The sequence below is a fragment of the Hylaeus volcanicus genome, chromosome 5, assembly GCF_026283585.1.
Source record: "Hylaeus volcanicus isolate JK05 chromosome 5, UHH_iyHylVolc1.0_haploid, whole genome shotgun sequence".
In the NCBI taxonomy this organism is placed as follows: domain Eukaryota; kingdom Metazoa; phylum Arthropoda; class Insecta; order Hymenoptera; family Colletidae; genus Hylaeus; species Hylaeus volcanicus.
In genome coordinates this window covers 12,603,090-12,612,719 of record NC_071980.1, presented here as the reverse complement: position 1 = coordinate 12,612,719, position 9,630 = coordinate 12,603,090, and the positions used below count along the sequence as shown (strand labels likewise).

Here is a 9,630-nt window from a genome sequence, read left to right as displayed (position 1 = left end):
AAGTGTAAAGTGTAAAGTGTAAAGTGTAAAGTGTAAAGTGTAAAGTGCAAAAGCGTAAGGTGCAATAATGTAAAGTGCAAAAGTATATAGTGGAAAAGCGAAAAGTGGAAAGTGCAAAAGTGTACAGTGGAAAAGCGGAAAAGTGAAAAATGCAAAAGTGGAGAGTGGAAAAATGTAAGGTGCAAAAGTGTAAAGTGCAAAAATGTAAAAGCGTAAAGTGGAAAATGGAAAATGGAAAAGCGGAAAAGTGGAAAATGGAAAAATGTAAAGTGTAAAGTGTAAAGTGTTAAGTGTAAAGTGTAAATTGATTAAGGAACCGTGCCTGGTACTAGTGATCCATAAAAGAACAAAGTATCCCGTACTTTTCTCCCTTCTTCTTCCTCCGCATCAAAATTCTCTTGTTTTATGGTATCACTTTTTCGCCGACTAAATTTTCAATAAACTGAAAACGGGAATGGGTAAGGGGGAAAAATGAGCGAGGTTTTCATTCATTACACGTATATGCGCGCGCCCTCCTTGGCACCCCTTGCACTATTAATAAAAGCGCGTGTGCGCTGTATAATTAAAGCAGAACGTAAACATTGAGGGTGATATCGCCGAGGAAGACCGTAGAGATTGTTTCTAAGGGAATTGTGAAACTAGCATCCAGTATTCAGCGAAACTTGCTCCTAAGGGATTGCTTCCTGTGTTTGCGAATTGCCGAAACATCGAACAAGGTAAGTTCTAACGCTCCGAGCCGACATTTACAACTTGGTTTGCTTAGAAATCATAGAATGATCCTAGGCAGGCATTCTATTTAAATCTCTGGGCCTTTGCTATTCATATATACATATTTATTCAGTACACATATTTATTCAGTTTGAATTTTAATTCGTTCTGGTAAATTGATTAAAGTACACAATATTCTCTAGGCACACCTCCTTACTATTCTATTCACTCCATTTTAGGATAACGCGTGTGGCGATGTTGTCAAGTTTAGCAAGGATGGATAAAGAAACGAAGAATGTCGTTAGGAACGTTGGCGTCTCGACGGACCATCGATCTTTCCTTGTTCCGCGTGGCTCGTTGCACTCATTCACCGAGGGGTTGCAGCTCCTTTTCCGCACGAAACTTTCGTTCTCTTCGGGAGCAGGTGAAGCGACTCGCGATGGACCGAGAGCCAATGACACATGAAAGATTCACGAGTCCTACGAAGACGCTCGGTCCCCCTTTCGCAACTTTTTAATTAGATGATCGAGTCAAGTGTTCACCGCGTGCTGTTGTTTTCAGCCACGTACGATAAAAGAATATGAATTTTCAACGCGATACACGCGTGATCGATCGTTCCACGTCGCTTTGGAGTCGTGGTAGTGGTCGATGGAACATTTCGATTTCTTTTTCTATGTACATTATGCCTTGGAGTAGATTTCATTTATCCTAATAATATTTTACGTAGAGTGATGAATGGAGTCAATCCATGTAAACAAAAATATACATTTCCATTAAAAAAAAAAATAATGTAACTATCGATTGCACCATTCTACTTATAAAAAGAACATGGTCTTATAAATAAAGTACACTTTGAACCATTCATTTTTTCCCTTTGACATTTTTCTCGAAATGTACTGCTAACGAGAAATGGTAGCTTGTTAATTTTACTTGGCCCAGGCTGTATAAATTTATTGTTATTTAATAGAATACAATTATACATATATTCTATATGTATTTATTTACTTATATAAATTTAAGATCGACCACGTACACCTATATATACATTTACGAATTCATCAAATATGTAACACGTCAATAGATTCTATAAAATTAACGAAATTAATTAATATTTATTCATTAATGTATATTATACATGTATACGTACATATATATAAAATTCTATATATATAATCAATCCTAAATTTATATAATTAAATAAATATAGATCTCTATCTAATAAATTTTCATGCACTTACTAATATTATCAATTTTAACAATCTTTTCTCAAACCACAATGACTACGAAATACAGTTATGAGTTTCGCGAAAAGATAACGTCGCCTATTGCATCAGGCAGTAAAGTAACCGTGTACGAGGGTAGTTTCTGGTCCAAAGATAAGTCTTGGTCGTCGAATAAATTGTTCGTTTTTTAGGGAAAATTTCCAGTCGGAAATTCCGTGGCTCGCGCGCCGCGCAGAGAAAGAAAATACTCAACGACGAGAGATTGCTGTTCGCGCTAATGACGTTGCGGTATATAAACAACATTAAAAATGAAACAGCGCCGCGACGGAGCGCGGCCGCAATTTGAGAGATGCTATTATGTCTGAGAAAACAGAGCGTGATACGTATCAAGTGTCCACGCAACGAGTTGCATGACGACGCGGAGAAACGTACACAGGATGGAAAACGATTCAGGAGATTTGTTGCATCCCCCGCGAATCGAGGGAATCGCGGTGAAATTTCGCATGAACTGCCACGGGAGAACCATGGTTTTTAAGGGTGCTTTATGTCATGTGAAGCTTCTTTGGGGATTCTAGAAAAATGATGGAAGCCTTTCGACTTTTACGGAGGGAATAAGTGTTTTTCGTAAGAGACACGAGCATTTTTTTGACGTTTAAGATAGACAACAAAATCTTAGCTTCAGGATTTTATTGTTCTGTGCATTGTGTTTCATTCTATATTTTCATCGAAGGTAGTTTTAGATTGTTAATTTATACTCAAAGAAGTTATGAATAAATTAAGTGCTTAATGGAGCTGTAAGCTTCTTCTTCATAAAATCATTGAATTGTTAATAAAGGGTTTACCTTAATTTTGGGGAGAGAACTGTTGCTACAGAGAATCAATTGTAATTTTCATGTCAATTATCTAAGAAAAAGTAAATGATAAACGCTAAATAAATTAATTGGTTCGTGTAGGCTAACAAAAATTAGCAGAACACTGAAAATCGCTAAAACTGGTGGAAAGTAGTTGAAAAGCAATTGTGGTTCGTACGTGTATAAATTGAATAAACGATGGTCGATCAGAAACGATTAAATATTCATGAAGTTTATCTCCTATAAATTCGACCTGAAACTTTTCTAATCGGGGTGAGTTTCCTCCCATGCACGCCAGGGAAATTCGTGGGAAGAACAAGGGTGCAAGTTTTCTTAAAATTACCATTTCTGTATCTTGGCGATGGAAATGTATGCCGTTCATTCCTCGATTTTAATCGAATTTTTCACAGCCATCGTCTTTATATACATAGGGTTCACCGAAAGTTCCTACTTCAAGATAAAAGTTGACAAAGAATGACGTTGCACAGAATGAAATACTTTATTCTTAATTTTCCATTGTAATCATTCAAACTCGGACAGCTTTCACCCTCTTTAGTATTCTTGTAGCGAACCCGAAGAGCTACCCACGAAATCGGACCAGAAATGTCGCATTTAAGGGATTGCTGATATTTTTTTTGGGTCAAAATATAAAGTTTGTTTGTATTCTCGTTGATCAAGGTCTTTAAAATATCTCTACTAAAATATATAATTATATTAACAAAATTTATCAAACATCAAACATGAAACTTTAAGGGTATACAATTTTTCTTTTCTCATAAAACCCACTTCTGGCTATGGTGCAAACTAGAATGTAAACATAGAATATAAAAGGATAATGCGATCTTTTCATCAATCTTCTTTTAATACACTTTTCCCTAATTCAAGCTATAACCACGTCCAAAATAAATAGAAGAAAATCAGTTTTATCAGTTTAACCCTTTTAAACAGACAACCCTACACATTAAAACAAGTATTCACCATACATACCCTCCCAAATCACCCACATAGAATTTTTCACCCCCAAAACACTCGTTTCCATACTGCAACCGATCCCTTTCATCCTTCGAGACCTCCAGCTGCACCTATCTGCATCCTTTTGTCCTGGAAGTGTCAGGTCTCGCTACATGGTCAACCCACCCACCCCACTCTTGGTTTTTTTTTTGTTGCGTAGGTTTACTCTCATTTCCCAGTGACACCGTTACAAACCGATTCCTTCCCCAACCGCTTCCTGTCTTGCTGCCAACCACGGGAAAACATCCCCGCGATCTTCCTTTTCACCCTCCGTCCTCCACCCCCTCCTCCGTTTATCGTTCGCCGTGTGTACCACGTAAACGCAGAGGGGGTTCGGAGGAGAGCGCACGTCTGCGCGATGCGCGCCGAGAGACGAGCGAGCCTCTTTCGCGGCCTGTCCGACGTGCTTTTCCACCCTCGACGACAGTCCTGCCGCACCGCCGAAACGTGTCACACAATCGTGAGTAAATTTCATCCACAACTGGCTGACCACACTCTCACTCTCCCCTTTATACGCGCCCTCGATCGACTCTCAAACCTCGATGGACTCGCTGGTACGTGACTGTTTCGTCCCTTCGACGTTAAAATTCGTACTTCGTTTCCTTCACCTTCCTCCTCACCTCCCCCTGTCGTGCAGAAGTAACTTTTTCGTGGTTGCAATTCGGTACTCGTTTCTGTGTCGGATCGTGCAAGGTTTATTTCAAGGGAACTTAAATTGCAAGGGCGTGGAATTTATATTTTGGGGATGAAAATGTTTACGTACGAGTCAACGCGATGTTTTCGAGCTCAACTTTCAGTAAAGTAGAAAGAAAGAATAAAGTAGATAGAAAATAAAGATTGTTTATTTTCTATCATTCTATTTTGAGTACGATAATAACACACATATGCTGTCACATTTATAATTCTATATTCTTAAATTTTTAAAAGGTGTCGTGTTCGTAAATAATGATAACTTCGATATCAATCTTCCTTGAGAGGTTCAAAATAACGTGTTTTTAAAAAGAGGCTAATTTTGAATTATGGAATCCTTACTACAACAATTGTTCATGGCTCATTCCATCGAAAGTATAATAACGATATAAAATAAAATATATTCTGTCACACTTTAATATTCTCCGTTTTTTTTTTTTTATTCTAAAAGGTGTTCGTAAACAACGATAATTTTGTTACGTGGAGTTTTGTTGTCGTGGAGTATCCAGAATACACGTTGTCACATTTAAATATTCTACATTTTAAAAGAGAATATTCAGACAAATGTGTTTGGGGGTAGGTTCCCAAATAAATTGACAAGATTCCAGTAGCAAGATTCATGTGGTTTGTGAATGTTTGAAATGAAATAAAATTGCCAGCCTCTTCAAAAATAATTCGAGGTAACAACAAAAGAGAATATTCAGACAAATTTGTTTGAGGTAAGAGTGTTTAAATATTCTATATTTTAAAATTTCCAAAAATGTCGTATTCGTAAATAATGAACACAATAATAATATTTTTTATACAAAAGCACTCATACACTGATATATCGATATCCTCCAAGGTGTTACAAAAATATGTGTTATGTCGAGTATACGTTTGACTCGAAGAAGTCATTGTGCACGACAGGGGGTTGATAGTAATTCACGCGAAACGATCACAGGGTCTGAACTCTTTTTTTTTTATCACTTTCGAGGAACCCTTCCAGGGGAGACTCTCGGCGATGACTGTGTGGTATTCCGTTTCCTCCTTTTCCTTTTTGATAGACGTAGTCGTAACGAGCATCGAGAGACCGGTTTGAGGGTTGATTCAGCGGCGCGGCTCTTTATTCCGTCGTTTTTAAGTGTTCGTGAAAAATCTCGTGGAACGGCGAAGAGTAATCGCGTTAGTCTGCATGGATGAATGTAGGGCAGAGAATGGAGATTAATCTTTTCGCTGCTGGGGCACCCTTTGTCTCTTCGAGGGGTGCTCCGAGTGACGCTCCGTGGATATCTGTCCGTTGGATTTGTGTACCATGTCTTGAGCTATTTCGAAGAGTCTCGCGAAGAGAGGCTGCTAAGTGATTCTAAAGTGTACGCGCGTAGCCACATCGAGAAATTTTAGATTTTCAATGGTTAAACAGTTCACTTTTATTTTGGTAGTTTCTTAATTAAAATAGAAATCTATATGAACAGTCTATGTACGAAATTATATACATTGAAAAGTACTTTAGCTTCGCACGAATTATTCACGAGGAAGATAAAGTGAACGCGCGTAGCCAGATTTTTAACTGTTGAACAATTCGCTTTTACTTTGGTAGTTTCTAAATCAAGTAGGAGTCTATATAAATAGTCTGTGCACAATATTATGTATCTCTTGATGATCAGTCGAGAGGTAATTGAAAAGTGCTTCAGCTTCGCACGAATTATTTAATGACACGAATTATTTAATGACACGAATTATTCATGAGGGAGATAACGTCGACGTTGAGATGCATCATTTTTAACGATCCAATCGCAACTTGCGAGGTGCTTTTTCGTTTCAGTAATAAGTATCGCACTGGTAATTCTACGTATCGGGATTTTTCATAATTTATTTGCTATTCAATAGATGCGCGTTGAATAATTTCGAAAAGTTCGTTCCTCTTTTCATAAATCGCATATCCAGTAATTGGTGGATCGGGGATTTTCTACTTTGTTCTTTTCATTGCTTCACGCTGGTGTAGATTGTAAATTCGATATTTACCAAGCGATGCAATTTTACTAAAATTTATTTGGTCGAACGGTACATTATTTACTGTGATTCGAAATTGTTTGTATTTGTGTAAATGGTCTTTCCATCGAATTCACAATCATACAATATCGAATATACGTTAATTAAATACATCTACTCGTATTTAATTCATTTCAACAAATATTGTATAGTATATATAGTCCAAAACAAGCATGTTTTATTCACAAGAAAAGTGTACTTACTTTTGCTGATACAAAACATTTGTGTTGCATTTAATACACGTTTATATTAAATTGTGTCAAATTCATGTAAATGTGGCATAAATTTTCTAGAAGAATATTTAAAAAAAAATACGTAGAGTATATCTATATTCAATTATATTCAATTGCGTCAGATTCATGTAAATGTGGCATAAATTTTGTAAAAGAATATTTAAAAAAAAAATATATGAAGTATATACATATAGTATGTATACTTGTATGTGTACATATAGTATATATTTGACTTAAAGAATTCACAACGAGCCAGGATAGTTGTTCAATTATATCAAACTCATAGCACAAATTTTTCAAAAGAATATTTCAGAAAAATATGTTGCAAATAATTCGTAACGAGCCGGAATCATAAAATATACCAAGATCGCACAATTAATTGAATAAAAAAGATAAGAAACACCGTTAATAATAAAAAATAAGAGCCACGAGTAAAAGATGTCGGGTTGAATATCGAGTAAATAAACAATATTCGACCATACACGCCGCGATATTCAATATCGTTCGACGTTATCAATTTTTCCAAGGTGCTGAACGAGGTTTAATTGAAGGGGAAGTGTTTTTTTTTTCTTTATTAACGCGGGAAACAGAATTGCCGCCTCGCTGGTTCGAATTAATGCACCTTGGCTGGCTGCCCGACGCCTCCCACGCTGCGAAGGTAGCAAGAATCACGAAACGCGGTTTTACTAACCGGTTCCGAAGTAGTTTCTAAACGATCCAGAAAACGCGGTTAGCAAAACGAGATTACGGGGCGACGGTGTCGCATTAGATCCCCCGTATACTTCGATACAAAGCAGATACATTCGCAGCCTAGCCATCCCGTGGACCCGTCTTCCACGAGATTTGCCCTTTATTGCGTCCGTGGTTCGGCTGAAGAATTCTCTGCGCGTGCATTTTCGATAGTTGCATCGAACTTGTTCGCAAACGTGGGTCAACGTAAATATAGCTTGACATTCTGGGCTCCACTCTGGCTACAAAATGCTGTTTGGTTCGATTTGGAATAGGGGATGAATATTAAATGACAGTGGATTTTTCCAGAGCGGCCATCTTCTTCCACGATTCGGTCTCAATTAGATGTTGAGGATTCTTAAATATTTTTAACCGACTTCGAAAAGAAGGAGGTTACTCAATTCGACATATATATTTTTCTATTTGGTTATTTATTTTTTCTTTAATTAGAGTCAATTTTAGTGTGTCTGAGATGATTTAATCCGGGGGCAATTTTAGAGTTTGAGTTGGTATTACTGTGTTCAAGTATGCTTGGGATTTATATCGGTGAAATACTTTAAATTGTTTTGTGATTGTGTAGTGAAAACTTTGATCTGGCAAAGCTGTTCGAAAAGTGGTCATTTATGATAAATATATCAGAAGCCATATATAAGTATGCTAGAGGAAGTTAAATCAAGAGTTAATTTTGTAATTTGAGCTGTTATTTCTATGTTCGAGCATATTTGAATAATTGTACAGTGAAATTTATGATCCGGTAGAATCACTTCCAAAGTCGCCATCTTCTTGGTCATCATATAAATTATTAGTCATATGCACAACATATATTTCTGAATCAAGTAGTCTTTATGTGAACATAACTGGTAACCCTGAATCCAAACAAACGAATCATAGATCATAGTTTTTCCATTTTAGTTGAATCAACAGCAGAAAAATCTACAAAAATTATGCATAGTCTCGATTCCATGGTTTGAGCTGGTTTGCATACGTCGAAACTACTTTCGCTACGAAATATCCAAACACTAACGCGGCTCGACACGTAGAATATTATTCCTCCCGATCGAAAGGAAGAAATTCGAGGCAAAAGATAATTCTACATTTCCATATTGAAAGCTTTCGAAGTTGTAATCACGTGCATGTTCGGCGATACGTAATCGAGTTTGGAACAAGTAGGAATCCGTGGAATATTCTCTGAAAAGATAGATAGTAGACGTTTTTATTAGGTACGTTCTGATGAATGTCATTTCATCGTTCAATTATTATTATTTTTCTTCAACGTTGTCTTTGTCGATGGGGTATCCAAAATTATTTCCTCGAAGAACAGAATATTTTTGTTTGTGTATAATTCGATGTGTATTCCAATCACTTTACTGAGGCCATCTCCGAGACTTGACGAAGTTTTATAAATAAATTATATGCAAAGTAGAATTTTCTCCAATTGAGTCACGGACGCATCTGTATGTGTGAAGATTATTTTCTCACAAATAGTCACGTACATGGAAAGACGTATTTTCCTGGCAGCACAAAAGTCCCCTTTACCGGCTTCTTATAAATGTGAATCACGACAAACGAGCACAAACGCCCCACCTGTGTGTCTACGTGTGACAATTAATGTTGCCTCGTTGAAGCTGTAGCGATTATACATTTTTATACATATTTATATGTATACTACATATATTTATGTAGAGTATGTATGATTTTTTCCAAGAACGACGCTGAACCTAACAGAGCTTTCGACACGAATGCATCGTTGTCTAGAGGATTTTATTAAGCACAAACACCATTAGTTCTGTTAGACCAAGCACTATACCTAGCAAATGTACTTACTCTTTACACGTGAATGCTGATTATATAGATCTGTCCTCGTGCTAACTCTAACTTTTCACGTATGGCAGAGCTTTGGAACAAAGTTGTTCCAATGAAATTTGAAATTATTCATTATATATATCGAGATAGGCTCGAACTGATTGTTATTGTCATTATTTTATTTTTAATTTCAGTTTATATCAGACAGGATTCACACCCTGTATTTTCCAGGTAGGATCGACGAGGCTGTTATTACAATTGAAAATAGGATATATTGAACATATATTGAAAATTCAAGAGTATTATTATTTTATTTTTAATTGAAATTCATATCAGGCAGGATTCTTAACT

At 36.6% G+C, this 9,630-nt stretch overlaps 1 protein-coding gene across 1 annotated transcript in view; it reads left to right on the top strand.

Annotated features, from left to right (window-relative positions):
* The first annotated feature begins 4,143 nt into the window (after positions 1-4,143).
* LOC128877599 (uncharacterized) overlaps positions 4,144-9,630 on the top strand; it is a 196,628-nt gene continuing 191,141 nt past the window's right edge. The window contains exon 1 of the mRNA XM_054125039.1: positions 4,144-4,253. The gene's annotated coding sequence lies outside the window, so the exon portion shown is untranslated. The remainder of the gene's footprint in view (positions 4,254-9,630) is intronic.